This window comes from Rhinoderma darwinii (assembly GCF_050947455.1).
Source record: "Rhinoderma darwinii isolate aRhiDar2 chromosome 5 unlocalized genomic scaffold, aRhiDar2.hap1 SUPER_5_unloc_25, whole genome shotgun sequence".
NCBI classification, from domain to species: domain Eukaryota; kingdom Metazoa; phylum Chordata; class Amphibia; order Anura; family Rhinodermatidae; genus Rhinoderma; species Rhinoderma darwinii.
The window spans coordinates 94,155-120,701 of record NW_027461782.1 but is presented as its reverse complement, the minus strand read 5'-3'; the positions used below and the strand labels follow the sequence as shown (position 1 = coordinate 120,701).

The 26,547-nt window shown below is 47.7% G+C and overlaps 13 non-coding genes and 1 pseudogene across 13 annotated transcripts; all 14 read right to left on the bottom strand.

The window, feature by feature from the left end:
• Window positions 1-1,020: 1,020 nt before the first annotated feature.
• Window positions 1,021-1,211, bottom strand: LOC142688066 (U2 spliceosomal RNA). Its single transcript, XR_012857228.1, has one exon. It is a non-coding gene; the product is annotated as a U2 spliceosomal RNA (small nuclear RNA).
• A 1,301-nt stretch (window positions 1,212-2,512) lies between these two features.
• Window positions 2,513-2,703, bottom strand: LOC142688065 (U2 spliceosomal RNA). Its single transcript, XR_012857227.1, has one exon. It is a non-coding gene; the product is annotated as a U2 spliceosomal RNA (small nuclear RNA).
• A 1,301-nt stretch (window positions 2,704-4,004) lies between these two features.
• LOC142688062 (U2 spliceosomal RNA) lies at window positions 4,005-4,195 on the bottom strand. Its single transcript, XR_012857225.1, has one exon. It is a non-coding gene; the product is annotated as a U2 spliceosomal RNA (small nuclear RNA).
• A 1,301-nt stretch (window positions 4,196-5,496) lies between these two features.
• On the bottom strand, window positions 5,497-5,665 carry LOC142688373 (U2 spliceosomal RNA; annotated as a pseudogene).
• Window positions 5,666-12,328: 6,663 nt separating this feature from the next.
• LOC142688061 (U2 spliceosomal RNA) lies at window positions 12,329-12,519 on the bottom strand. The gene has a single exon (XR_012857224.1). It is a non-coding gene; the product is annotated as a U2 spliceosomal RNA (small nuclear RNA).
• Window positions 12,520-13,820: 1,301 nt separating this feature from the next.
• LOC142688060 (U2 spliceosomal RNA) lies at window positions 13,821-14,011 on the bottom strand. Its single transcript, XR_012857223.1, has one exon. It is a non-coding gene; the product is annotated as a U2 spliceosomal RNA (small nuclear RNA).
• A 1,306-nt stretch (window positions 14,012-15,317) lies between these two features.
• LOC142688059 (U2 spliceosomal RNA) lies at window positions 15,318-15,508 on the bottom strand. Its single transcript, XR_012857222.1, has one exon. It is a non-coding gene; the product is annotated as a U2 spliceosomal RNA (small nuclear RNA).
• A 1,301-nt stretch (window positions 15,509-16,809) lies between these two features.
• On the bottom strand, window positions 16,810-17,000 carry LOC142688058 (U2 spliceosomal RNA). Its single transcript, XR_012857221.1, has one exon. It is a non-coding gene; the product is annotated as a U2 spliceosomal RNA (small nuclear RNA).
• Window positions 17,001-18,301: 1,301 nt separating this feature from the next.
• Window positions 18,302-18,492, bottom strand: LOC142688432 (U2 spliceosomal RNA). Its single transcript, XR_012857517.1, has one exon. It is a non-coding gene; the product is annotated as a U2 spliceosomal RNA (small nuclear RNA).
• Window positions 18,493-19,793: 1,301 nt separating this feature from the next.
• On the bottom strand, window positions 19,794-19,984 carry LOC142688431 (U2 spliceosomal RNA). The gene has a single exon (XR_012857516.1). It is a non-coding gene; the product is annotated as a U2 spliceosomal RNA (small nuclear RNA).
• Window positions 19,985-21,285: 1,301 nt separating this feature from the next.
• LOC142688430 (U2 spliceosomal RNA) lies at window positions 21,286-21,476 on the bottom strand. The gene has a single exon (XR_012857515.1). It is a non-coding gene; the product is annotated as a U2 spliceosomal RNA (small nuclear RNA).
• A 1,301-nt stretch (window positions 21,477-22,777) lies between these two features.
• Window positions 22,778-22,968, bottom strand: LOC142688429 (U2 spliceosomal RNA). The gene has a single exon (XR_012857514.1). It is a non-coding gene; the product is annotated as a U2 spliceosomal RNA (small nuclear RNA).
• Window positions 22,969-24,269: 1,301 nt separating this feature from the next.
• LOC142688428 (U2 spliceosomal RNA) lies at window positions 24,270-24,460 on the bottom strand. Its single transcript, XR_012857513.1, has one exon. It is a non-coding gene; the product is annotated as a U2 spliceosomal RNA (small nuclear RNA).
• Window positions 24,461-25,761: 1,301 nt separating this feature from the next.
• LOC142688425 (U2 spliceosomal RNA) lies at window positions 25,762-25,952 on the bottom strand. Its single transcript, XR_012857511.1, has one exon. It is a non-coding gene; the product is annotated as a U2 spliceosomal RNA (small nuclear RNA).
• Window positions 25,953-26,547: the final 595 nt, after the last annotated feature.

Here is a 26,547-nt window from a genome sequence, read left to right as displayed (position 1 = left end):
GCGGCAGCAAGTGCATGCCCACAGCCACCCCTTGTTCCTTCACACCTTGTATCAGCTTTAATCCAGTCCAGTCCGGTGCTGCCTGCTGAGCAGCACTGACCAACACTGCCTGGGCCCAGGCTTTTATCTCTGAGGCAGGCCCCATTATGATGTCAGAAAGCTGGCTCTGGAATCCTGAGGGCTCCACTATGACACGTGCAAAGTTCCGTCTGAACTTTATATAAGACGGTGCGGCTCAGTCAGTCACTCAGTGTTGCCTGAGAGGGCAACACTGCAACAGCCGGCCGCCAGGCTGTCTTTTTTTTGCACATTTATTTGCCTCCAGGAGGCCACAAGAGGGAGACAAGGGACTGCAAAATGGAAAATAAGCATCCACCAACTTTACAGACAACTTCTCTTTGCTCCTACAACCTCCATCCTTGCACAGTTTGTTATTCTTCTAGGTAACATAGTAACAAATCCAAATTGCTGCTCTCTTTGTAGGCAAGCAAGGCTTTGTTGCAACTGCAATTCTTACTTCTTCTTGAAATGTAGGGACGACAGTACATTCCATCACATCCATGTAGTGTACACAGGTAGGTCCATTGTGGCGGGCAGGCAGGCAGGCAGGCAGGCAGGCGGGCGGGCGGGCGGGCGGGCGGCTTTAATGGCTGTTTGCTGTTCCCCTACTCCACTCCGCTATTTGACTGTGGTGCTGCATCAATCAGTGGCTGGCTCAGGTGCAGCTCTTTAACCTACCTAGGAGGGAGGGCGGAGAGAAGACAAGGAAGGTGAATGAGCTGTTCCAATGTGAAATGCCGGAAACACAGAAACACAGAAGACACACACACAACAAGAGGTGGCAATGTATTAATTAATTGCATTTAATAAATGAGCTCATTATCACACATGACTGTACAAATGCATTGTCCAACAGGTGTTGAAATAATGGGATTAAAAGGGGAGATCCCATCAGAAAGACAAAAACAATAGCAAACACAAATAGCACTTTTGGAATCTGATTTTAGTCAACACATAAGGGAAGGGTGCACCGGTCCTGGAAATACTGCAATACCAGGTCAATGCGTGGAGTGGACAGAGCAAGCTCTATTTCCATCTCCCTGTTCTAAAAATCCATTTAATATATGGTCCCCAGATAGGGGACGTATCAGATATTAAACTGATAAGAACAGATACTACACTTGATCTTAGCCAAAAGGCCGAGAAGCGATAACCCGAGCGGCCCTTGCCTTGCCCGAGCCTGTCCCATACTGCTGTTCACCCCTTGCAGCGATTGATTCAGCCTACTCCTAGGCAATTCCATGGGGCCCTGCAGGCTCACACACATTTACAGCTACTAAGCGGGAGGTGAATAAAGGCCGGAGAGGAAGCTACACAGGATTTGCTTCTTTTGCTTGCACCACAATGCAGTGCTGAAAGAGGAGGAATCTACATAAAAACGCCTTCCTGGCAACGCCCAAATGCCCTCCTGCCATGCAGATAAACACTGGCAGCGGCAGCAAGTGCATGCCCACAGCCACCCCTTGTTCCTTCACACCTTGTATCAGCTTTAATCCAGTCCAGTCCGGTGCTGCCTGCTGAGCAGCACTGACCAACACTGCCTGGGCCCAGGCTTTTATCTCTGAGGCAGGCCCCATTATGATGTCAGAAAGCTGGCTCTGGAATCCTGAGGGCTCCACTATGACACGTGCAAAGTTCCGTCTGAACTTTATATAAGACGGTGCGGCTCAGTCAGTCACTCAGTGTTGCCTGAGAGGGCAACACTGCAACAGCCGGCCGCCAGGCTGTCTTTTTTTTGCACATTTATTTGCCTCCAGGAGGCCACAAGAGGGAGACAAGGGACTGCAAAATGGAAAATAAGCATCCACCAACTTTACAGACAACTTCTCTTTGCTCCTACAACCTCCATCCTTGCACAGTTTGTTATTCTTCTAGGTAACATAGTAACAAATCCAAATTGCTGCTCTCTTTGTAGGCAAGCAAGGCTTTGTTGCAACTGCAATTCTTACTTCTTCTTGAAATGTAGGGACGACAGTACATTCCATCACATCCATGTAGTGTACACAGGTAGGTCCATTGTGGCGGGCAGGCAGGCAGGCAGGCAGGCAGGCGGGCGGGCGGGCGGGCGGGCGGCTTTAATGGCTGTTTGCTGTTCCCCTACTCCACTCCGCTATTTGACTGTGGTGCTGCATCAATCAGTGGCTGGCTCAGGTGCAGCTCTTTAACCTACCTAGGAGGGAGGGCGGAGAGAAGACAAGGAAGGTGAATGAGCTGTTCCAATGTGAAATGCCGGAAACACAGAAACACAGAAGACACACACACAACAAGAGGTGGCAATGTATTAATTAATTGCATTTAATAAATGAGCTCATTATCACACATGACTGTACAAATGCATTGTCCAACAGGTGTTGAAATAATGGGATTAAAAGGGGAGATCCCATCAGAAAGACAAAAACAATAGCAAACACAAATAGCACTTTTGGAATCTGATTTTAGTCAACACATAAGGGAAGGGTGCACCGGTCCTGGAAATACTGCAATACCAGGTCAATGCGTGGAGTGGACAGAGCAAGCTCTATTTCCATCTCCCTGTTCTAAAAATCCATTTAATATATGGTCCCCAGATAGGGGACGTATCAGATATTAAACTGATAAGAACAGATACTACACTTGATCTTAGCCAAAAGGCCGAGAAGCGATAACCCGAGCGGCCCTTGCCTTGCCCGAGCCTGTCCCATACTGCTGTTCACCCCTTGCAGCGATTGATTCAGCCTACTCCTAGGCAATTCCATGGGGCCCTGCAGGCTCACACACATTTACAGCTACTAAGCGGGAGGTGAATAAAGGCCGGAGAGGAAGCTACACAGGATTTGCTTCTTTTGCTTGCACCACAATGCAGTGCTGAAAGAGGAGGAATCTACATAAAAACGCCTTCCTGGCAACGCCCAAATGCCCTCCTGCCATGCAGATAAACACTGGCAGCGGCAGCAAGTGCATGCCCACAGCCACCCCTTGTTCCTTCACACCTTGTATCAGCTTTAATCCAGTCCAGTCCGGTGCTGCCTGCTGAGCAGCACTGACCAACACTGCCTGGGCCCAGGCTTTTATCTCTGAGGCAGGCCCCATTATGATGTCAGAAAGCTGGCTCTGGAATCCTGAGGGCTCCACTATGACACGTGCAAAGTTCCGTCTGAACTTTATATAAGACGGTGCGGCTCAGTCAGTCACTCAGTGTTGCCTGAGAGGGCAACACTGCAACAGCCGGCCGCCAGGCTGTCTTTTTTTTGCACATTTATTTGCCTCCAGGAGGCCACAAGAGGGAGACAAGGGACTGCAAAATGGAAAATAAGCATCCACCAACTTTACAGACAACTTCTCTTTGCTCCTACAACCTCCATCCTTGCACAGTTTGTTATTCTTCTAGGTAACATAGTAACAAATCCAAATTGCTGCTCTCTTTGTAGGCAAGCAAGGCTTTGTTGCAACTGCAATTCTTACTTCTTCTTGAAATGTAGGGACGACAGTACATTCCATCACATCCATGTAGTGTACACAGGTAGGTCCATTGTGGCGGGCAGGCAGGCAGGCAGGCAGGCAGGCGGGCGGGCGGGCGGGCGGGCGGCTTTAATGGCTGTTTGCTGTTCCCCTACTCCACTCCGCTATTTGACTGTGGTGCTGCATCAATCAGTGGCTGGCTCAGGTGCAGCTCTTTAACCTACCTAGGAGGGAGGGCGGAGAGAAGACAAGGAAGGTGAATGAGCTGTTCCAATGTGAAATGCCGGAAACACAGAAACACAGAAGACACACACACAACAAGAGGTGGCAATGTATTAATTAATTGCATTTAATAAATGAGCTCATTATCACACATGACTGTACAAATGCATTGTCCAACAGGTGTTGAAATAATGGGATTAAAAGGGGAGATCCCATCAGAAAGACAAAAACAATAGCAAACACAAATAGCACTTTTGGAATCTGATTTTAGTCAACACATAAGGGAAGGGTGCACCGGTCCTGGAAATACTGCAATACCAGGTCAATGCGTGGAGTGGACAGAGCAAGCTCTATTTCCATCTCCCTGTTCTAAAAATCCATTTAATATATGGTCCCCAGATAGGGGACGTATCAGATATTAAACTGATAAGAACAGATACTACACTTGATCTTAGCCAAAAGGCCGAGAAGCGATAACCCGAGCGGCCCTTGCCTTGCCCGAGCCTGTCCCATACTGCTGTTCACCCCTTGCAGCGATTGATTCAGCCTACTCCTAGGCAATTCCATGGGGCCCTGCAGGCTCACACACATTTACAGCTACTAAGCGGGAGGTGAATAAAGGCCGGAGAGGAAGCTACACAGGATTTGCTTCTTTTGCTTGCACCACAATGCAGTGCTGAAAGAGGAGGAATCTACATAAAAACGCCTTCCTGGCAACGCCCAAATGCCCTCCTGCCATGCAGATAAACACTGGCAGCGGCAGCAAGTGCATGCCCACAGCCACCCCTTGTTCCTTCACACCTTGTATCAGCTTTAATCCAGTCCAGTCCGGTGCTGCCTGCTGAGCAGCACTGACCAACACTGCCTGGGCCCAGGCTTTTATCTCTGAGGCAGGCCCCATTATGATGTCAGAAAGCTGGCTCTGGAATCCTGAGGGCTCCACTATGACACGTGCAAAGTTCCGTCTGAACTTTATATAAGACGGTGCGGCTCAGTCAGTCACTCAGTGTTGCCTGAGAGGGCAACACTGCAACAGCCGGCCGCCAGGCTGTCTTTTTTTTGCACATTTATTTGCCTCCAGGAGGCCACAAGAGGGAGACAAGGGACTGCAAAATGGAAAATAAGCATCCACCAACTTTACAGACAACTTCTCTTTGCTCCTACAACCTCCATCCTTGCACAGTTTGTTATTCTTCTAGGTAACATAGTAACAAATCCAAATTGCTGCTCTCTTTGTAGGCAAGCAAGGCTTTGTTGCAACTGCAATTCTTACTTCTTCTTGAAATGTAGGGACGACAGTACATTCCATCACATCCATGTAGTGTACACAGGTAGGTCCATTGTGGCGGGCAGGCAGGCAGGCAGGCAGGCAGGCGGGCGGGCGGGCGGGCGGGCGGCTTTAATGGCTGTTTGCTGTTCCCCTACTCCACTCCGCTATTTGACTGTGGTGCTGCATCAATCAGTGGCTGGCTCAGGTGCAGCTCTTTAACCTACCTAGGAGGGAGGGCGGAGAGAAGACAAGGAAGGTGAATGAGCTGTTCCAATGTGAAATGCCGGAAACACAGAAACACAGAAGACACACACACAACAAGAGGTGGCAATGTATTAATTAATTGCATTTAATAAATGAGCTCATTATCACACATGACTGTACAAATGCATTGTCCAACAGGTGTTGAAATAATGGGATTAAAAGGGGAGATCCCATCAGAAAGACAAAAACAATAGCAAACACAAATAGCACTTTTGGAATCTGATTTTAGTCAACACATAAGGGAAGGGTGCACCGGTCCTGGAAATACTGCAATACCAGGTCAATGCGTGGAGTGGACAGAGCAAGCTCTATTTCCATCTCCCTGTTCTAAAAATCCATTTAATATATGGTCCCCAGATAGGGGACGTATCAGATATTAAACTGATAAGAACAGATTTTTTTTTAAGTTGGCTACCCCTTTTCAGGGGTGTCAATGATTTATTTCATGATAAAAAATACAGTTTACAATAAAACCAACTTTTGTACAAATGAATAACAATAAAATCAATATTTCATTGCATTACATTACATAAAAGGGACATGGTGGCAAATCTTTATATGTTGGAGTTCCATTCTTTCACAAACCATTTATTAAGAAGGGTGGCATTTCTTTTTTTGTCTAATAAATAATAAATGTACATTTCGCTAAAACAAAGACCTAAAACATCATCAGTAGATAAAACATCGTGCTTAAAAATCAGGATGTTCCTGGCCTTCCATAGAGCTTCTTTGGCGCAATTCATCGTCTTCCACGCTATTATCTTTTGGCTCGCGGTTGGGCATCCAAATAGTCCATATAAAATATCTTCATAATTCAAGTCTTTCAGGTCTGCCATCTTTACCAAAAGAGGGAATATTTTTTTCCAAAATTCCTTCGCAAAATCACACGTCCAAAAAATGTGTCGAATCGTTTCCTCGGCCTGGCAGCCTTCCCTCGGGCAGACGGCAGACCTCGCGAGCCTCCTTCTGTATTGGAATGCCCGGCATGGAAGACATTGATGAATGCAGCTCCAGGCCAGGTCCATCTGTGTATTAAAAAGATAAAACACATTAATAATTTTGAAGATAAAAGCACTTCGTTCCTCATTAAAATTCTCAATCCTGCTGACCGTCTCACTTTCTCTTAGGTCTTTAATTAATTTTTTACTATTTTTCAGCTCATTTACATTTTTTCCCTTCAGGTTGAATAAGGTCACTATCTTTTCTAAAATCACATAGTTTATTGAGAGTTTAAAAGCGTAAGGTGAGGATAAAACAATGTTGAACCACCCAAACCTTCGCATTAAAAACCCTGTATTAAAACGTAAAAAATAGGACCAATAATGTTCTTTAAAAAGGGAATTAAAACAGAAACTGAAGAACTTGATTAAAAGAAACCTGTTAAAATTCGGAAAATCTTTGCCACCCTTCGGTTTGGATTTCATCACAATCTCTCTTTTAAGTTTCTCCATTCTGGAACTCCAAAAGAAGGTAAAACATGCTTTAGTAATTTTTTGCAATAAAACCGTGGGGGGAGGGAAAACCATACTGAGATATAAAAGCAGGGGTAAAATGACCATTTTAATAATTAAAACTTTTCCCTCCATGGTAAGTTTTCTCATGTTCCACATGCATATTTTTTGATTTACCTTCTGCGCCACCATGTCCCAACTGATAAAACCATTATCGCACTCACTGAAGGAGACACCTAAAATCGTAATATTATCTGACACAGGGACGGGTATGTCTCTAAAAGCCATGCTTCCTATATTTAAAATATTACTTTTGTCGAAGTTCACCTTAAAACCGGAAGCACAGCAATAAAACTCAATTTGTCTGAGGGTTCTCTGAAGCGACAGGGTGTCCCTGCAAAAAACCGCTACATCGTCCATGTACCCCACTGCTTTAGCCTCTACGCCGCCACCCCCGGGCAGGGGGACTCCACGTATTAACTTATCGCGGCGAATTGTACACAGTAGAGGCTCTAATGCGCAAATAAAAAGCAGTGGGGACAAGGGACACCCCTGCTTCACCCCTGAGTCTAAAATCACGTCCTGTGTCTTAAAACCATTCACTAAAATTTTGCTTGTGCAATCTTTATAAAAGGCTTTAAGTGATAATAAAAATCCTTCAGGTATACCCATACGCTCTAAAACCTTAAAAAGATAAAAATGAGAGACACGGTCGAACGCCTTCTCGAAGTCTATAGATAAAATGGCTAATTTACCTCTTCTAGACCTCGTGTCCTCAATCACATCTTTTACCAGGTTAAGATTATCCCAGATGCTGCGGCCTGGCACCCCACACACCTGGTTAGAGTGTACAATGTGGGGTATTATGGCTTTTAATCTATTTGCGCACACTTTTGCCATTATTTTATAGTCGCTATTCAGAAGGGTTATTGGTCTCCAGTTCTTCAAAACTGCGATGTCACCTTTCTTATGTAGCAGGGAGACCTCACCCTTCCGCCAGGACTTAGGCAGCATCTTGGAATTAAAAACTTCATAAAAAAGGCTAAAAAGATCCTCTTTTAAAATGTCATAAAATTTGACATAAAACTCACTGGGTATACCGTCCGGTCCGGGAACTTTTCCGGCTTTAAAACTCTTTACCGTTTCTAAAACCTCCTGCTCCGTCAGCTCCTGTAATAAAAAATTCTGGGAGACAGGGTCTAAAACAGTAGTAATCTCCTTCAGTGAGTCACGCATAAAATTATGATCCACAGTTTTAACACTAAAAAGGTCAGCATAAAACTCATGAACTTTACTTAAAATACCCTGTACATCTGACACACCTTCAATATTTTTAATAATAGCCTTTTTATTGTTAATTTTTTTAAAAAAGTACCTGGAGCAGGTCTCATTCTCCTCCACATGCTGAATTTTGGAACGAAAAATGATTTCTTTGCCTTTCTGCTCCAGGCACTGAGCTATTTCTTTTTTTAAATTAGTGATATCAGTTTTAACGTCAATTTCATTATCTCTCATCTTGTACAGGGTCTGCAGACGGGTGCTGAGAATTTTAAAAAAAGCATGTTTTTCTCTGGCTTTCGCCACGCTCTTTTTAATAAAAAATTCCTTTATTCTTTTTTTCATTTTCTCCCACCATGCACTGATGGGAGTACGCATGTCTCTCCCCCGCCTGCATTTTTGGTAAAATTCAATAAAATCAGTAAAAACCTGTGGATCATCTAAAAGGGAAACATTTAACTTCCAGGACTTCTTACACACCGGTTTATTAAAATCACGCTTTACATAAAATGATAAAAGCTTGTGATCTGAGAAAACATTAGTTAAAACTTCACAATTAAAAGGCAGTACATTCTCATTACAAAAAATAAAATCTATCCTGGAGCTACAGGTGGCGTTGCTCCAGGTAACGCCGGCTTCCTCTGGGCTGCTCCTATTACATTCTTTGTACAAATCTGTTAATTTAAAATCATTTACAATATCTTTGAGCAGTCCAGAGGTCTTATCGTAATTCCTACTTGTAGTACTGGTAAGCCGGCGTTCCCCCCTCAGGATACAGTTAAAATCACCTGCGAGGATAAAAGGCTCAGTTGTATTAATAAAAAGAGGTAACATTTCTAGCATCTCTGCTCTCTCCTTTTTGTCAGGTGAGCCGTAAAAATTTAAAAACTGCCATTTTACGCCGTCAATAAAAGCTTTAACCAATAAAATACGTCCTGGAAGAATCTCTTGAATAAAATCAATAAAAACGTTTCCCTTAAAAAGAATGGCGACCCCTGCTGATCTGGACTCGTTAGATCCAGACCAGACTGATGGACCATACTTCCAATCCTCTTTGTATTTATGGTACTTCATTGCATGGGGAATGCCGCACTCCTGCAGGAAAAAAACAGAGGCTGCCAGGCCAGATAAAAAACTGAAGAGAGCAACCCTTCTGACTTTGGACTTGGCGCCCCTCACGTTGAGGGAGATCCCCTTTATTTCAGACATCGTGGAGTTTTAATTGTGTTAGTCTTGATTTTAAAAAATAAATAATCGTGTTACTTAAAATCAGACTTGGCCTCCACCAGCAATACCAGAAATCTCGCTTGAACTCATCTCCCCGCCCTCGTCTGACTCTAGCGAGAAAGGGGATGATTCAGGAGAGGAACTACCTTCCGTGAGCGTCGAGCCAACAGCCCTCATCTCGTATACAGGGAGTCCAGATTCACACAGCCTTACCTGGGTCTCTAACGGCTGACCATATAGGTCTGTATCGGGTGGGTCCCCCAAGGGCCCCGCCGCTCCCCCCTGAGGCCGTGCAGGCCGTGCAGGCCGTTCTAGAGGGGGAGGTTGCGCACATGGCGGGGTGTCGGTTGGCTCGGGGGGAACAGTGCCCACCCTCCTCACCAGTAACGACGAGGGGGCGGTCCTAGGAGGAGCCTCACTTTGCTTTACGGACGTATCCATTTGCTCCTCCCCTGTCACCCCCCTACCGGCACGCTCCTGTTTACCCTTTTTACGGGGACCCACTTTCAGCCAACCTTCCTCTTCAGACTCCGTATCTAGAGACCCAGGATTGGGAGCAGGCCCGGCATCCACTGAGCAACCAGCACTCTGGGATGCCTCAGTTATCTCACTGGCCTGCCCCTTCTCAGCCTTACGTTTGGCTTGGCGTTTTTCCTTCGCACTGGACTCCCTTCTCTCCTCTGAGGCTGTTGGCTGTGAGGTACCTGCTTTGGCTCCAACAGACCGTACCCTTGAAGCCCAGGTACCCCGCTGCTCCTTTGCAGCATTGGCTTGTTCCTCTCCCTGAGGGCGGGGCTGGTCCGCTGGTGGAGCACGTGGGGGCGCCCCGGGTTGCTCTTCTTCTCCGCTTCGGTACCTATGAGGACAAGAAAAATACAAGTGACCAGTTTTTTGACAAAAGTTGCATTTTTTTTCTTCTGTGCACTCCCTTATATTGTGCTCTTTGCTTCCACAGTTTCTGCAGGTGACATCGCAGTTAAAACTGGTATGTCCATAGGTACCACAAGCCCTGCAGAAGTTTGGCATCCCTGAGAAGTAGAGGTCGCCATTCACATTTCCAATTTTAAAACGAGCCGGTGGTAATCTCGTTTCTTGGGTGGAGGGGTCCTTAATCAGCGTAACTAAAAACTTCCATTTGGCGGTCCACACTCCACACTCGTTCATCACTTTCCCCAGGAGTTTGACATTTTTGAAGTAGGCAGCTAGAAATGCTGCCACTTCCATATCTCTCACATATGGGGAATACATTTTAATCACCACGAGTTTGGTTATTTCAAATTCATGCTCTACTACCTTGACTCCCGCTGCTACGAGTTCACCTTGTTTCCTCTCAGCTCGGTCCATAGCATCACGGAGTATTCCTTCTCCCATGAAGGTGACATCGTAGATTCCTCGCTTCGGGTAGTCCTGGATAGCCAAGAGCTCGTTCTTGTGGACCGCCAGCAGATCTTCCAAAATGGCGTGGACTAAAAATTTAATACCACGGGGACCGCCTCCACCCTCTGCCACGATAAATCGTGCAGAATTCTTAAGCCGGGCGTACACCGGCACCGCATCGGGTTCGCCTGCCATTTGCGTGGCCAGGTCGAACCGCACAGCTTTCGCTGCGCCCCTTGTCTTACGGAGACCAAGGGGCTGGGGGGGATCGCAACTCGTTGCTCAGGACTAAGCCTCTCTCCCAAATAGCAGCACGGGGGTGAAGTCCAGGCGAACCTGGACGATCCCCCGAGGCCGAGAGAGAGGGTACCTGAGCACCTTCTGACCAAAAACCTCCTGTATAAATACACTTGGTCTTAGCCAAAAGGCCGAGAAGCGATAACCCGAGCGGCCCTTGCCTTGCCCGAGCCTGTCCCATACTGCTGTTCACCCCTTGCAGCGATTGATTCAGCCTACTCCTAGGCAATTCCATGGGGCCCTGCAGGCTCACACACATTTACAGCTACTAAGCGGGAGGTGAATAAAGGCCGGAGAGGAAGCTACACAGGATTTGCTTCTTTTGCTTGCACCACAATGCAGTGCTGAAAGAGGAGGAATCTACATAAAAACGCCTTCCTGGCAACGCCCAAATGCCCTCCTGCCATGCAGATAAACACTGGCAGCGGCAGCAAGTGCATGCCCACAGCCACCCCTTGTTCCTTCACACCTTGTATCAGCTTTAATCCAGTCCAGTCCGGTGCTGCCTGCTGAGCAGCACTGACCAACACTGCCTGGGCCCAGGCTTTTATCTCTGAGGCAGGCCCCATTATGATGTCAGAAAGCTGGCTCTGGAATCCTGAGGGCTCCACTATGACACGTGCAAAGTTCCGTCTGAACTTTATATAAGACGGTGCGGCTCAGTCAGTCACTCAGTGTTGCCTGAGAGGGCAACACTGCAACAGCCGGCCGCCAGGCTGTCTTTTTTTTGCACATTTATTTGCCTCCAGGAGGCCACAAGAGGGAGACAAGGGACTGCAAAATGGAAAATAAGCATCCACCAACTTTACAGACAACTTCTCTTTGCTCCTACAACCTCCATCCTTGCACAGTTTGTTATTCTTCTAGGTAACATAGTAACAAATCCAAATTGCTGCTCTCTTTGTAGGCAAGCAAGGCTTTGTTGCAACTGCAATTCTTACTTCTTCTTGAAATGTAGGGACGACAGTACATTCCATCACATCCATGTAGTGTACACAGGTAGGTCCATTGTGGCGGGCAGGCAGGCAGGCAGGCAGGCAGGCGGGCGGGCGGGCGGGCGGGCGGCTTTAATGGCTGTTTGCTGTTCCCCTACTCCACTCCGCTATTTGACTGTGGTGCTGCATCAATCAGTGGCTGGCTCAGGTGCAGCTCTTTAACCTACCTAGGAGGGAGGGCGGAGAGAAGACAAGGAAGGTGAATGAGCTGTTCCAATGTGAAATGCCGGAAACACAGAAACACAGAAGACACACACACAACAAGAGGTGGCAATGTATTAATTAATTGCATTTAATAAATGAGCTCATTATCACACATGACTGTACAAATGCATTGTCCAACAGGTGTTGAAATAATGGGATTAAAAGGGGAGATCCCATCAGAAAGACAAAAACAATAGCAAACACAAATAGCACTTTTGGAATCTGATTTTAGTCAACACATAAGGGAAGGGTGCACCGGTCCTGGAAATACTGCAATACCAGGTCAATGCGTGGAGTGGACAGAGCAAGCTCTATTTCCATCTCCCTGTTCTAAAAATCCATTTAATATATGGTCCCCAGATAGGGGACGTATCAGATATTAAACTGATAAGAACAGATACTACACTTGATCTTAGCCAAAAGGCCGAGAAGCGATAACCCGAGCGGCCCTTGCCTTGCCCGAGCCTGTCCCATACTGCTGTTCACCCCTTGCAGCGATTGATTCAGCCTACTCCTAGGCAATTCCATGGGGCCCTGCAGGCTCACACACATTTACAGCTACTAAGCGGGAGGTGAATAAAGGCCGGAGAGGAAGCTACACAGGATTTGCTTCTTTTGCTTGCACCACAATGCAGTGCTGAAAGAGGAGGAATCTACATAAAAACGCCTTCCTGGCAACGCCCAAATGCCCTCCTGCCATGCAGATAAACACTGGCAGCGGCAGCAAGTGCATGCCCACAGCCACCCCTTGTTCCTTCACACCTTGTATCAGCTTTAATCCAGTCCAGTCCGGTGCTGCCTGCTGAGCAGCACTGACCAACACTGCCTGGGCCCAGGCTTTTATCTCTGAGGCAGGCCCCATTATGATGTCAGAAAGCTGGCTCTGGAATCCTGAGGGCTCCACTATGACACGTGCAAAGTTCCGTCTGAACTTTATATAAGACGGTGCGGCTCAGTCAGTCACTCAGTGTTGCCTGAGAGGGCAACACTGCAACAGCCGGCCGCCAGGCTGTCTTTTTTTTGCACATTTATTTGCCTCCAGGAGGCCACAAGAGGGAGACAAGGGACTGCAAAATGGAAAATAAGCATCCACCAACTTTACAGACAACTTCTCTTTGCTCCTACAACCTCCATCCTTGCACAGTTTGTTATTCTTCTAGGTAACATAGTAACAAATCCAAATTGCTGCTCTCTTTGTAGGCAAGCAAGGCTTTGTTGCAACTGCAATTCTTACTTCTTCTTGAAATGTAGGGACGACAGTACATTCCATCACATCCATGTAGTGTACACAGGTAGGTCCATTGTGGCGGGCAGGCAGGCAGGCAGGCAGGCAGGCGGGCGGGCGGGCGGGCGGGCGGCTTTAATGGCTGTTTGCTGTTCCCCTACTCCACTCCGCTATTTGACTGTGGTGCTGCATCAATCAGTGGCTGGCTCAGGTGCAGCTCTTTAACCTACCTAGGAGGGAGGGCGGAGAGAAGACAAGGAAGGTGAATGAGCTGTTCCAATGTGAAATGCCGGAAACACAGAAACACAGAAGACACACACACAACAAGAGGTGGCAATGTATTAATTAATTGCATTTAATAAATGAGCTCATTATCACACATGACTGTACAAATGCATTGTCCAACAGGTGTTGAAATAATGGGATTAAAAGGGGAGATCCCATCAGAAAGACAAAAACAATAGCAAACACAAATAGCACTTTTGGAATCTGATTTTAGTCAACACATAAGGGAAGGGTGCACCGGTCCTGGAAATACTGCAATACCAGGTCAATGCGTGGAGTGGACAGAGCAAGCTCTATTTCCATCTCCCTGTTCTAAAAATCCATTTAATATATGGTCCCCAGATAGGGGACGTATCAGATATTAAACTGATAAGAACAGATACTACACTTGATCTTAGCCAAAAGGCCGAGAAGCGATAACCCGAGCGGCCCTTGCCTTGCCCGAGCCTGTCCCATACTGCTGTTCACCCCTTGCAGCGATTGATTCAGCCTACTCCTAGGCAATTCCATGGGGCCCTGCAGGCTCACACACATTTACAGCTACTAAGCGGGAGGTGAATAAAGGCCGGAGAGGAAGCTACACAGGATTTGCTTCTTTTGCTTGCACCACAATGCAGTGCTGAAAGAGGAGGAATCTACATAAAAACGCCTTCCTGGCAACGCCCAAATGCCCTCCTGCCATGCAGATAAACACTGGCAGCGGCAGCAAGTGCATGCCCACAGCCACCCCTTGTTCCTTCACACCTTGTATCAGCTTTAATCCAGTCCAGTCCGGTGCTGCCTGCTGAGCAGCACTGACCAACACTGCCTGGGCCCAGGCTTTTATCTCTGAGGCAGGCCCCATTATGATGTCAGAAAGCTGGCTCTGGAATCCTGAGGGCTCCACTATGACACGTGCAAAGTTCCGTCTGAACTTTATATAAGACGGTGCGGCTCAGTCAGTCACTCAGTGTTGCCTGAGAGGGCAACACTGCAACAGCCGGCCGCCAGGCTGTCTTTTTTTTGCACATTTATTTGCCTCCAGGAGGCCACAAGAGGGAGACAAGGGACTGCAAAATGGAAAATAAGCATCCACCAACTTTACAGACAACTTCTCTTTGCTCCTACAACCTCCATCCTTGCACAGTTTGTTATTCTTCTAGGTAACATAGTAACAAATCCAAATTGCTGCTCTCTTTGTAGGCAAGCAAGGCTTTGTTGCAACTGCAATTCTTACTTCTTCTTGAAATGTAGGGACGACAGTACATTCCATCACATCCATGTAGTGTACACAGGTAGGTCCATTGTGGCGGGCAGGCAGGCAGGCAGGCAGGCAGGCGGGCGGGCGGGCGGGCGGGCGGGCGGGCGGCTTTAATGGCTGTTTGCTGTTCCCCTACTCCACTCCGCTATTTGACTGTGGTGCTGCATCAATCAGTGGCTGGCTCAGGTGCAGCTCTTTAACCTACCTAGGAGGGAGGGCGGAGAGAAGACAAGGAAGGTGAATGAGCTGTTCCAATGTGAAATGCCGGAAACACAGAAACACAGAAGACACACACACAACAAGAGGTGGCAATGTATTAATTAATTGCATTTAATAAATGAGCTCATTATCACACATGACTGTACAAATGCATTGTACAGGTGTTGAAATAATGGGATTAAAAGGGGAGATCCCATCAGAAAGACAAAAACAATAGCAAACACAAATAGCACTTTTGGAATCTGATTTTAGTCAACACATAAGGGAAGGGTGCACCGGTCCTGGAAATACTGCAATACCAGGTCAATGCGTGGAGTGGACAGAGCAAGCTCTATTTCCATCTCCCTGTTCTAAAAATCCATTTAATATATGGTCCCCAGATAGGGGACGTATCAGATATTAAACTGATAAGAACAGATACTACACTTGATCTTAGCCAAAAGGCCGAGAAGCGATAACCCGAGCGGCCCTTGCCTTGCCCGAGCCTGTCCCATACTGCTGTTCACCCCTTGCAGCGATTGATTCAGCCTACTCCTAGGCAATTCCATGGGGCCCTGCAGGCTCACACACATTTACAGCTACTAAGCGGGAGGTGAATAAAGGCCGGAGAGGAAGCTACACAGGATTTGCTTCTTTTGCTTGCACCACAATGCAGTGCTGAAAGAGGAGGAATCTACATAAAAACGCCTTCCTGGCAACGCCCAAATGCCCTCCTGCCATGCAGATAAACACTGGCAGCGGCAGCAAGTGCATGCCCACAGCCACCCCTTGTTCCTTCACACCTTGTATCAGCTTTAATCCAGTCCAGTCCGGTGCTGCCTGCTGAGCAGCACTGACCAACACTGCCTGGGCCCAGGCTTTTATCTCTGAGGCAGGCCCCATTATGATGTCAGAAAGCTGGCTCTGGAATCCTGAGGGCTCCACTATGACACGTGCAAAGTTCCGTCTGAACTTTATATAAGACGGTGCGGCTCAGTCAGTCACTCAGTGTTGCCTGAGAGGGCAACACTGCAACAGCCGGCCGCCAGGCTGTCTTTTTTTTGCACATTTATTTGCCTCCAGGAGGCCACAAGAGGGAGACAAGGGACTGCAAAATGGAAAATAAGCATCCACCAACTTTACAGACAACTTCTCTTTGCTCCTACAACCTCCATCCTTGCACAGTTTGTTATTCTTCTAGGTAACATAGTAACAAATCCAAATTGCTGCTCTCTTTGTAGGCAAGCAAGGCTTTGTTGCAACTGCAATTCTTACTTCTTCTTGAAATGTAGGGACGACAGTACATTCCATCACATCCATGTAGTGTACACAGGTAGGTCCATTGTGGCGGGCAGGCAGGCAGGCAGGCAGGCAGGCGGGCGGGCGGGCGGGCGGGCGGCTTTAATGGCTGTTTGCTGTTCCCCTACTCCACTCCGCTATTTGACTGTGGTGCTGCATCAATCAGTGGCTGGCTCAGGTGCAGCTCTTTAACCTACCTAGGAGGGAGGGCGGAGAGAAGACAAGGAAGGTGAATGAGCTGTTCCAATGTGAAATGCCGGAAACACAGAAACACAGAAGACACACACACAACAAGAGGTGGCAATGTATTAATTAATTGCATTTAATAAATGAGCTCATTATCACACATGACTGTACAAATGCATTGTCCAACAGGTGTTGAAATAATGGGATTAAAAGGGGAGATCCCATCAGAAAGACAAAAACAATAGCAAACACAAATAGCACTTTTGGAATCTGATTTTAGTCAACACATAAGGGAAGGGTGCACCGGTCCTGGAAATACTGCAATACCAGGTCAATGCGTGGAGTGGACAGAGCAAGCTCTATTTCCATCTCCCTGTTCTAAAAATCCATTTAATATATGGTCCCCAGATAGGGGACGTATCAGATATTAAACTGATAAGAACAGATACTACACTTGATCTTAGCCAAAAGGCCGAGAAGCGATAACCCGAGCGGCCCTTGCCTTGCCCGAGCCTGTCCCATACTGCTGTTCACCCCTTGCAGCGATTGATTCAGCCTACTCCTAGGCAATTCCATGGGGCCCTGCAGGCTCACACACATTTACAGCTACTAAGCGGGAGGTGAATAAAGGCCGGAGAGGAAGCTACACAGGATTTGCTTCTTTTGCTTGCACCACAATGCAGTGCTGAAAGAGGAGGAATCTACATAAAAACGCCTTCCTGGCAACGCCCAAATGCCCTCCTGCCATGCAGATAAACACTGGCAGCGGCAGCAAGTGCATGCCCACAGCCACCCCTTGTTCCTTCACACCTTGTATCAGCTTTAATCCAGTCCAGTCCGGTGCTGCCTGCTGAGCAGCACTGACCAACACTGCCTGGGCCCAGGCTTTTATCTCTGAGGCAGGCCCCATTATGATGTCAGAAAGCTGGCTCTGGAATCCTGAGGGCTCCACTATGACACGTGCAAAGTTCCGTCTGAACTTTATATAAGACGGTGCGGCTCAGTCAGTCACTCAGTGTTGCCTGAGAGGGCAACACTGCAACAGCCGGCCGCCAGGCTGTCTTTTTTTTGCACATTTATTTGCCTCCAGGAGGCCACAAGAGGGAGACAAGGGACTGCAAAATGGAAAATAAGCATCCACCAACTTTACAGACAACTTCTCTTTGCTCCTACAACCTCCATCCTTGCACAGTTTGTTATTCTTCTAGGTAACATAGTAACAAATCCAAATTGCTGCTCTCTTTGTAGGCAAGCAAGGCTTTGTTGCAACTGCAATTCTTACTTCTTCTTGAAATGTAGGGACGACAGTACATTCCATCACATCCATGTAGTGTACACAGGTAGGTCCATTGTGGCGGGCAGGCAGGCAGGCAGGCAGGCAGGCGGGCGGGCGGGCGGGCGGGCGGCTTTAATGGCTGTTTGCTGTTCCCCTACTCCACTCCGCTATTTGACTGTGGTGCTGCATCAATCAGTGGCTGGCTCAGGTGCAGCTCTTTAACCTACCTAGGAGGGAGGGCGGAGAGAAGACAAGGAAGGTGAATGAGCTGTTCCAATGTGAAATGCCGGAAACACAGAAACACAGAAGACACACACACAACAAGAGGTGGCAATGTATTAATTAATTGCATTTAATAAATGAGCTCATTATCACACATGACTGTACAAATGCATTGTCCAACAGGTGTTGAAATAATGGGATTAAAAGGGGAGATCCCATCAGAAAGACAAAAACAATAGCAAACACAAATAGCACTTTTGGAATCTGATTTTAGTCAACACATAAGGGAAGGGTGCACCGGTCCTGGAAATACTGCAATACCAGGTCAATGCGTGGAGTGGACAGAGCAAGCTCTATTTCCATCTCCCTGTTCTAAAAATCCATTTAATATATGGTCCCCAGATAGGGGACGTATCAGATATTAAACTGATAAGAACAGATACTACACTTGATCTTAGCCAAAAGGCCGAGAAGCGATAACCCGAGCGGCCCTTGCCTTGCCCGAGCCTGTCCCATACTGCTGTTCACCCCTTGCAGCGATTGATTCAGCCTACTCCTAGGCAATTCCATGGGGCCCTGCAGGCTCACACACATTTACAGCTACTAAGCGGGAGGTGAATAAAGGCCGGAGAGGAAGCTACACAGGATTTGCTTCTTTTGCTTGCACCACAATGCAGTGCTGAAAGAGGAGGAATCTACATAAAAACGCCTTCCTGGCAACGCCCAAATGCCCTCCTGCCATGCAGATAAACACTGGCAGCGGCAGCAAGTGCATGCCCACAGCCACCCCTTGTTCCTTCACACCTTGTATCAGCTTTAATCCAGTCCAGTCCGGTGCTGCCTGCTGAGCAGCACTGACCAACACTGCCTGGGCCCAGGCTTTTATCTCTGAGGCAGGCCCCATTATGATGTCAGAAAGCTGGCTCTGGAATCCTGAGGGCTCCACTATGACACGTGCAAAGTTCCGTCTGAACTTTATATAAGACGGTGCGGCTCAGTCAGTCACTCAGTGTTGCCTGAGAGGGCAACACTGCAACAGCCGGCCGCCAGGCTGTCTTTTTTTTGCACATTTATTTGCCTCCAGGAGGCCACAAGAGGGAGACAAGGGACTGCAAAATGGAAAATAAGCATCCACCAACTTTACAGACAACTTCTCTTTGCTCCTACAACCTCCATCCTTGCACAGTTTGTTATTCTTCTAGGTAACATAGTAACAAATCCAAATTGCTGCTCTCTTTGTAGGCAAGCAAGGCTTTGTTGCAACTGCAATTCTTACTTCTTCTTGAAATGTAGGGACGACAGTACATTCCATCACATCCATGTAGTGTACACAGGTAGGTCCATTGTGGCGGGCAGGCAGGCAGGCAGGCAGGCAGGCGGGCGGGCGGGCGGGCGGGCGGCTTTAATGGCTGTTTGCTGTTCCCCTACTCCACTCCGCTATTTGACTGTGGTGCTGCATCAATCAGTGGCTGGCTCAGGTGCAGCTCTTTAACCTACCTAGGAGGGAGGGCGGAGAGAAGACAAGGAAGGTGAATGAGCTGTTCCAATGTGAAATGCCGGAAACACAGAAACACAGAAGACACACACACAACAAGAGGTGGCAATGTATTAATTAATTGCATTTAATAAATGAGCTCATTATCACACATGACTGTACAAATGCATTGTCCAACAGGTGTTGAAATAATGGGATTAAAAGGGGAGATCCCATCAGAAAGACAAAAACAATAGCAAACACAAATAGCACTTTTGGAATCTGATTTTAGTCAACACATAAGGGAAGGGTGCACCGGTCCTGGAAATACTGCAATACCAGGTCAATGCGTGGAGTGGACAGAGCAAGCTCTATTTCCATCTCCCTGTTCTAAAAATCCATTTAATATATGGTCCCCAGATAGGGGACGTATCAGATATTAAACTGATAAGAACAGATACTACACTTGATCTTAGCCAAAAGGCCGAGAAGCGATAACCCGAGCGGCCCTTGCCTTGCCCGAGCCTGTCCCATACTGCTGTTCACCCCTTGCAGCGATTGATTCAGCCTACTCCTAGGCAATTCCATGGGGCCCTGCAGGCTCACACACATTTACAGCTACTAAGCGGGAGGTGAATAAAGGCCGGAGAGGAAGCTACACAGGATTTGCTTCTTTTGCTTGCACCACAATGCAGTGCTGAAAGAGGAGGAATCTACATAAAAACGCCTTCCTGGCAACGCCCAAATGCCCTCCTGCCATGCAGATAAACACTGGCAGCGGCAGCAAGTGCATGCCCACAGCCACCCCTTGTTCCTTCACACCTTGTATCAGCTTTAATCCAGTCCAGTCCGGTGCTGCCTGCTGAGCAGCACTGACCAACACTGCCTGGGCCCAGGCTTTTATCTCTGAGGCAGGCCCCATTATGATGTCAGAAAGCTGGCTCTGGAATCCTGAGGGCTCCACTATGACACGTGCAAAGTTCCGTCTGAACTTTATATAAGACGGTGCGGCTCAGTCAGTCACTCAGTGTTGCCTGAGAGGGCAACACTGCAACAGCCGGCCGCCAGGCTGTCTTTTTTTTGCACATTTATTTGCCTCCAGGAGGCCACAAGAGGGAGACAAGGGACTGCAAAATGGAAAATAAGCATCCACCAACTTTACAGACAACTTCTCTTTGCTCCTACAACCTCCATCCTTGCACAGTTTGTTATTCTTCTAGGTAACATAGTAACAAATCCAAATTGCTGCTCTCTTTGTAGGCAAGCAAGGCTTTGTTGCAACTGCAATTCTTACTTCTTCTTGAAATGTAGGGACGACAGTACATTCCATCACATCCATGTAGTGTACACAGGTAGGTCCATTGTGGCGGGCAGGCAGGCAGGCAGGCAGGCAGGCGGGCGGGCGGGCGGGCGGGCGGCTTTAATGGCTGTTTGCTGTTCCCCTACTCCACTCCGCTATTTGACTGTGGTGCTGCATCAATCAGTGGCTGGCTCAGGTGCAGCTCTTTAACCTACCTAGGAGGGAGGGCGGAGAGAAGACAAGGAAGGTGAATGAGCTGTTCCAATGTGAAATGCCGGAAACACAGAAACACAGAAGACACACACACAACAAGAGGTGGCAATGTATTAATTAATTGCATTTAATAAATGAGCTCATTATCACACATGACTGTACAAATGCATTGTCCAACAGGTGTTGAAATAATGGGATTAAAAGGGGAGATCCCATCAGAAAGACAAAAACAATAGCAAACACAAATAGCACTTTTGGAATCTGATTTTAGTCAACACATAAGGGAAGGGTGCACCGGTCCTGGAAATACTGCAATACCAGGTCAATGCGTGGAGTGGACAGAGCAAGCTCTATTTCCATCTCCCTGTTCTAAAAATCCATTTAATATATGGTCCCCAGATAGGGGACGTATCAGATATTAAACTGATAAGAACAGATACTACACTTGATCTTAGCCAAAAGGCCGAGAAGCGATAACCCGAGCGGCCCTTGCCTTGCCCGAGCCTGTCCCATACTGCTGTTCACCCCTTGCAGCGATTGATTCAGCCTACTCCTAGGCAATTCCATGGGGCCCTGCAGGCTCACACACATTTACAGCTACTAAGCGGGAGGTGAATAAAGGCCGGAGAGGAAGCTACACAGGATTTGCTTCTTTTGCTTGCACCACAATGCAGTGCTGAAAGAGGAGGAATCTACATAAAAACGCCTTCCTGGCAACGCCCAAATGCCCTCCTGCCATGCAGATAAACACTGGCAGCGGCAGCAAGTGCATGCCCACAGCCACCCCTTGTTCCTTCACACCTTGTATCAGCTTTAATCCAGTCCAGTCCGGTGCTGCCTGCTGAGCAGCACTGACCAACACTGCCTGGGCCCAGGCTTTTATCTCTGAGGCAGGCCCCATTATGATGTCAGAAAGCTGGCTCTGGAATCCTGAGGGCTCCACTATGACACGTGCAAAGTTCCGTCTGAACTTTATATAAGACGGTGCGGCTCAGTCAGTCACTCAGTGTTGCCTGAGAGGGCAACACTGCAACAGCCGGCCGCCAGGCTGTCTTTTTTTTGCACATTTATTTGCCTCCAGGAGGCCACAAGAGGGAGACAAGGGACTGCAAAATGGAAAATAAGCATCCACCAACTTTACAGACAACTTCTCTTTGCTCCTACAACCTCCATCCTTGCACAGTTTGTTATTCTTCTAGGTAACATAGTAACAAATCCAAATTGCTGCTCTCTTTGTAGGCAAGCAAGGCTTTGTTGCAACTGCAATTCTTACTTCTTCTTGAAATGTAGGGACGACAGTACATTCCATCACATCCATGTAGTGTACACAGGTAGGTCCATTGTGGCGGGCAGGCAGGCAGGCAGGCAGGCAGGCGGGCGGGCGGGCGGGCGGGCGGCTTTAATGGCTGTTTGCTGTTCCCCTACTCCACTCCGCTATTTGACTGTGGTGCTGCATCAATCAGTGGCTGGCTCAGGTGCAGCTCTTTAACCTACCTAGGAGGGAGGGCGGAGAGAAGACAAGGAAGGTGAATGAGCTGTTCCAATGTGAAATGCCGGAAACACAGAAACACAGAAGACACACACACAACAAGAGGTGGCAATGTATTAATTAATTGCATTTAATAAATGAGCTCATTATCACACATGACTGTACAAATGCATTGTCCAACAGGTGTTGAAATAATGGGATTAAAAGGGGAGATCCCATCAGAAAGACAAAAACAATAGCAAACACAAATAGCACTTTTGGAATCTGATTTTAGTCAACACATAAGGGAAGGGTGCACCGGTCCTGGAAATACTGCAATACCAGGTCAATGCGTGGAGTGGACAGAGCAAGCTCTATTTCCATCTCCCTGTTCTAAAAATCCATTTAATATATGGTCCCCAGATAGGGGACGTATCAGATATTAAACTGATAAGAACAGATACTACACTTGATCTTAGCCAAAAGGCCGAGAAGCGATAACCCGAGCGGCCCTTGCCTTGCCCGAGCCTGTCCCATACTGCTGTTCACCCCTTGCAGCGATTGATTCAGCCTACTCCTAGGCAATTCCATGGGGCCCTGCAGGCTCACACACATTTACAGCTACTAAGCGGGAGGTGAATAAAGGCCGGAGAGGAAGCTACACAGGATTTGCTTCTTTTGCTTGCACCACAATGCAGTGCTGAAAGAGGAGGAATCTACATAAAAACGCCTTCCTGGCAACGCCCAAATGCCCTCCTGCCATGCAGATAAACACTGGCAGCGGCAGCAAGTGCATGCCCACAGCCACCCCTTGTTCCTTCACACCTTGTATCAGCTTTAATCCAGTCCAGTCCGGTGCTGCCTGCTGAGCAGCACTGACCAACACTGCCTGGGCCCAGGCTTTTATCTCTGAGGCAGGCCCCATTATGATGTCAGAAAGCTGGCTCTGGAATCCTGAGGGCTCCACTATGACACGTGCAAAGTTCCGTCTGAACTTTATATAAGACGGTGCGGCTCAGTCAGTCACTCAGTGTTGCCTGAGAGGGCAACACTGCAACAGCCGGCCGCCAGGCTGTCTTTTTTTTGCACATTTATTTGCCTCCAGGAGGCCACAAGAGGGAGACAAGGGACTGCAAAATGGAAAATAAGCATCCACCAACTTTACAGACAACTTCTCTTTGCTCCTACAACCTCCATCCTTGCACAGTTTGTTATTCTTCTAGGTAACATAGTAACAAATCCAAATTGCTGCTCTCTTTGTAGGCAAGCAAGGCTTTGTTGCAACTGCAATTCTTACTTCTTCTTGAAATGTAGGGACGACAGTACATTCCATCACATCCATGTAGTGTACACAGGTAGGTCCATTGTGGCGGGCAGGCAGGCAGGCAGGCAGGCAGGCGGGCGGGCGGGCGGGCGGGCGGCTTTAATGGCTGTTTGCTGTTCCCCTACTCCACTCCGCTATTTGACTGTGGTGCTGCATCAATCAGTGGCTGGCTCAGGTGCAGCTCTTTAACCTACCTAGGAGGGAGGGCGGAGAGAAGACAAGGAAGGTGAATGAGCTGTTCCAATGTGAAATGCCGGAAACACAGAAACACAGAAGACACACACACAACAAGAGGTGGCAATGTATTAATTAATTGCATTTAATAAATGAGCTCATTATCACACATGACTGTACAAATGCATTGTCCAACAGGTGTTGAAATAATGGGATTAAAAGGGGAGATCCCATCAGAAAGACAAAAACAATAGCAAACACAAATAGCACTTTTGGAATCTGATTTTAGTCAACACATAAGGGAAGGGTGCACCGGTCCTGGAAATACTGCAATACCAGGTCAATGCGTGGAGTGGACAGAGCAAGCTCTATTTCCATCTCCCTGTTCTAAAAATCCATTTAATATATGGTCCCCAGATAGGGGACGTATCAGATATTAAACTGATAAGAACAGATACTACACTTGATCTTAGCCAAAAGGCCGAGAAGCGATAACCCGAGCGGCCCTTGCCTTGCCCGAGCCTGTCCCATACTGCTGTTCACCCCTTGCAGCGATTGATTCAGCCTACTCCTAGGCAATTCCATGGGGCCCTGCAGGCTCACACACATTTACAGCTACTAAGCGGGAGGTGAATAAAGGCCGGAGAGGAAGCTACACAGGATTTGCTTCTTTTGCTTGCACCACAATGCAGTGCTGAAAGAGGAGGAATCTACATAAAAACGCCTTCCTGGCAACGCCCAAATGCCCTCCTGCCATGCAGATAAACACTGGCAGCGGCAGCAAGTGCATGCCCACAGCCACCCCTTGTTCCTTCACACCTTGTATCAGCTTTAATCCAGTCCAGTCCGGTGCTGCCTGCTGAGCAGCACTGACCAACACTGCCTGGGCCCAGGCTTTTATCTCTGAGGCAGGCCCCATTATGATGTCAGAAAGCTGGCTCTGGAATCCTGAGGGCTCCACTATGACACGTGCAAAGTTCCGTCTGAACTTTATATAAGACGGTGCGGCTCAGTCAGTCACTCAGTGTTGCCTGAGAGGGCAACACTGCAACAGCCAGCCGCCAGGCTGTCTTTTTTTTGCACATTTATTTGCCTCCAGGAGGCCACAAGAGGGAGACAAGGGACTGCAAAATGGAAAATAAGCATCCACCAACTTTACAGACAACTTCTCTTTGCTCCTACAACCTCCATCCTTGCACAGTTTGTTATTCTTCTAGGTAACATAGTAACAAATCCAAATTGCTGCTCTCTTTGTAGGCAAGCAAGGCTTTGTTGCAACTGCAATTCTTACTTCTTCTTGAAATGTAGGGACGACAGTACATTCCATCACATCCATGTAGTGTACACAGGTAGGTCCATTGTGGCGGGCAGGCAGGCAGGCAGGCAGGCAGGCGGGCGGGCGGGCGGGCGGGCGGCTTTAATGGCTGTTTGCTGTTCCCCTACTCCACTCCGCTATTTGACTGTGGTGCTGCATCAATCAGTGGCTGGCTCAGGTGCAGCTCTTTAACCTACCTAGGAGGGAGGGCGGAGAGAAGACAAGGAAGGTGAATGAGCTGTTCCAATGTGAAATGCCGGAAACACAGAAACACAGAAGACACACACACAACAAGAGGTGGCAATGTATTAATTAATTGCATTTAATAAATGAGCTCATTATCACACATGACTGTACAAATGCATTGTCCAACAGGTGTTGAAATAATGGGATTAAAAGGGGAGATCCCATCAGAAAGACAAAAACAATAGCAAACACAAATAGCACTTTTGGAATCTGATTTTAGTCAACACATAAGGGAAGGGTGCACCGGTCCTGGAAATACTGCAATACCAGGTCAATGCGTGGAGTGGACAGAGCAAGCTCTATTTCCATCTCCCTGTTCTAAAAATCCATTTAATATATGGTCCCCAGATAGGGGACGTATCAGATATTAAACTGATAAGAACAGATACTACACTTGATCTTAGCCAAAAGGCCGAGAAGCGATAACCCGAGCGGCCCTTGCCTTGCCCGAGCCTGTCCCATACTGCTGTTCACCCCTTGCAGCGATTGATTCAGCCTACTCCTAGGCAATTCCATGGGGCCCTGCAGGCTCACACACATTTACAGCTACTAAGCGGGAGGTGAATAAAGGCCGGAGAGGAAGCTACACAGGATTTGCTTCTTTTGCTTGCACCACAATGCAGTGCTGAAAGAGGAGGAATCTACATAAAAACGCCTTCCTGGCAACGCCCAAATGCCCTCCTGCCATGCAGATAAACACTGGCAGCGGCAGCAAGTGCATGCCCACAGCCACCCCTTGTTCCTTCACACCTTGTATCAGCTTTAATCCAGTCCAGTCCGGTGCTGCCTGCTGAGCAGCACTGACCAACACTGCCTGGGCCCAGGCTTTTATCTCTGAGGCAGGCCCCATTATGATGTCAGAAAGCTGGCTCTGGAATCCTGAGGGCTCCACTATGACACGTGCAAAGTTCCGTCTGAACTTTATATAAGACGGTGCGGCTCAGTCAGTCACTCAGTGTTGCCTGAGAGGGCAACACTGCAACAGCCGGCCGCCAGGCTGTCTTTTTTTTGCACATTTA